Raw genomic sequence first — 3,176 nt, 5'->3', positions numbered from 1 at the left:
AACAAATTAGTCAAAGAACATATATTAATGACCCATGGACATGGACAACCATGTTGGGATTGACTGGGACGAGGGGTGGGCTAGGTGGAGGGGGGCAAAGGGGAAATTTGGGACAACTGTAATAGCATAAGCAATAAAATATTTAATAAAAATTAATTAAAAAATTTGTCTTTGCATTTCCTGTAGCTTTTGCTTTATGAGAGCTGTGCTACATTATTGAATGCATTGATATTAAAAAAATGTTCTATCTGCCCTGACTGGGGTGGCTCAGTGGATTGAGTACCAGCCTGTGAGCCAAAGGGTCACTGGTTTGATTCCTGGTCAGGGTACATGCCTGGGTTGCAAGCCAGGTTCTCAGTTGGGGGCATGTGAGAGGCAACCGATTGATGTATCTCTCACACATCAATGTTTCTCTTCCTCTTTTTCTCTCTCTTTTCCCCTCTGTCTAAAAATAAATGAATAAAATCTTTAAAAAATTGTTATATTTTCATTGTGAAATTATAACCTTCGTCATATTAGAGTGTCCTTCTTGGTCTTGTTTAATGCTTTTTAGACCTGAATTCTACCTTGTGTGGGATCATAACACTTTTTAAATTTGGTTTAAATTTTAAATTTTTTAAATTTTGTTTTAATCTGTATTTTTCTGCTACATATCCATTTACTACTTTCAAAATAACTTTCTTAATTTCTTTGATTTGGACATCTCTTGTAAAGAACATAGATTTACAGAAGCTAATACATAAACTTGTTCTTTTAATACTGAATTAAGCTTTTTACATTAATAATACAAATAATATGTCCACAGACTTCTGGTACATTTATGCAAATATTTGTCTTCAACATAGATAACATCATTCACTATGCTGTCTGTTTTATTTGCTCTTTTTATGGAATATCTTTTGGTATTGAGAAAGGCTTGTATTTTTATTCTAATATTTTATGATAACTACTTTATGCATTCTCTTCCTTTTATTTATTTATTTTTATTTAATTTATTTTTTTTAAATTGATTATGCTGTTACAGTTGTTCTATTCCCCCCTTCATTCCCCTCCACCCTGCCCCCCAGCCCCACCATTACCCCCCTTTAGTTTATGTCCATGTGTCTCAAGTCCTTTAGGTTCTATATTTCCCATGCTATTCTTGCCCCCCCCCCATCTATTTTCTATCTACTGTCTATGCTACTTATTTTCTGTACCTTCTCTCCCCATCTCCTCCTCCCACTCCCCTGTTGCTAACCCTCCTTGAGATCTTCATTTCTATATTTCCACTCCTGATCTAGCTGTTCTTTTAGTTTGCTTTCGTTTTAGGTGTGGTTGTTAATAACTGTGAGCTTGTTGTTCTTTCACTGTTCATGTTTCTTTAACTTCTTTTCCTTAGATAAGTCCCTTTAACATTTCATATAATAAGGGCTTGGTGATGATGAACTCCTTGAATTTGGTCTTATCTGAGAAGCACCTTATCTGTCCTTCCATTCTAAATGAAAGTTTTGCTGGATAGAGCAATATTGGTTGTAGGTCTTTAGATTTCATGACTTGGAATATTTCTTTCCAGCCCCTTCTTGCCTGTAAGGTCTCTTTTGAGAAATCTGCTGACAGTCTGATGGGGACTCCTTTGTAGGTGATTGTCCCCTTAGCTCTTGCTGCTTCTAGGATTCTCTCCTTCATTTTAATTTTGGCTAATGTAATTATGATATGCCTTGGTGTGTTTCTTCTTGAGTCCAACTCTTTTGGTACTCTCTGGGCTTCTTGGATTTCTTGGAAGTCTATTTCCTTTGCCAGATTGGGGAAATTTTCTTTTATTATTTGTTCAAATAGTTTTTCCACTGGTGGTTGTGTCTTTCCCCCTTCTGGTACCCCTATAATTCGGATATTGGAGCGTTTAAAGATGTCCTGGAGGTTCCTAAGACTCTCCTCATTTCTTTGAATTCTTGCTCCTTGACTCTTTTCTGTTTGGCCATTATTTGGTTTCTTCTGGTCCACTCCATTGATTTGAGTCCCAGTTTCCTTTTCATCTCTATGGGTTTCCTGTGGAATTCCATTCATTTCCCTTAATTTAGCCTTCATATGTTTCTCTAATTTGTGGCTATAATCAACCAGATCTGTGAGGAAGCTGATGACCAGTGTTTTAAACTGTGCATCTGAGAGTTTTGCTATTTCTTCGTCGCTTAGATTTATCTCTGGGGCTTTGAGGTCTCCCTGTGACATTTTTGGTCTGTTCTGGCCCTTTAAATGTGAGAAACTGCGCCTTGGACTCCCAGGTCGCTGGGTTGTGACGCTGTATGTGGGGGCGTGGTCAGAGCGGGGAAATGGCGGCGCCCTCTATGGCCGCCGGGGCCGGTCCAACCGCCCACTCCCTCGCTCGTGCGCAATTAGGCAACGGCAGTCAACACGCTGCACCGCCTCCCCACTGTCTCCTCTGCAGTCGCTCACCCGGTGGGTTGCTCGGTCGCTCACTAGGTCCAATCCTGGGTTTGGAACCCGTGCGTCTGGATTCGTGCGTCTGGATTCCGCGCCCGGGTCCGACCGAGCCCTCCTTTGCAACTCCTCACCAGACGCCGGTTTCGCCCCTTACCGGTCGGGCTGAAGAATTTGTTGTTAGTGGACTTCCGAAAAGTTCAGTTTTCCGTGTTCTGGTTGTGTTTTCTGATGCTAATATTTAGTTGTCCCTAAACTTGGTTGTGTGAGGAGGCACGGTACATCCACCTAAACCTCCATCTTGGCGGAAGTCTCTTCCTTTTAAAATATTGTCTATTCATTCCCTATTGTAAGTAATAATAAAAATTTCAAGAAACTTTTTACCCTCCCCTTTTTCTTTTTCAGTATCTAATTTGAAGTGATATCCTTTTATTCCCAGTTTTTACTTAGAAATATATACTTATGTAAAACAGTCAGTTGACTGACTCAACTTTTCACATGCTTTCCCCTTCTCCCTCTGCTTTTTTGTCAGCTGTATTATATTTGAATTTCAAAGCATGTAATATTAAGTGCTATTCTTTCATTTTTATTACTTTTATTTCATCTTAGTACTACAGTTAAATATATTGAAATACTCCTGATCATACTGTATGGGAAATGTTTTTCCTACAATTCTGGTTTGGTTTCTTTTGTTCATTTGCTCTGATGCTCATTCTTCTAGATTGCCCAGGAAGGGATTATGGGAACCACAGTCCCTGAGT

Source organism: Artibeus jamaicensis, unplaced genomic scaffold, assembly GCF_021234435.1.
Source record: "Artibeus jamaicensis isolate MK-2021 breed Jamaican fruit bat unplaced genomic scaffold, CSHL_Jam_final contig_1715, whole genome shotgun sequence".
Lineage (NCBI taxonomy): Eukaryota > Metazoa > Chordata > Mammalia > Chiroptera > Phyllostomidae > Artibeus > Artibeus jamaicensis.
The sequence above is the reverse complement of the archived record's forward strand: the minus strand, read 5'-3'. Positions refer to the sequence as shown.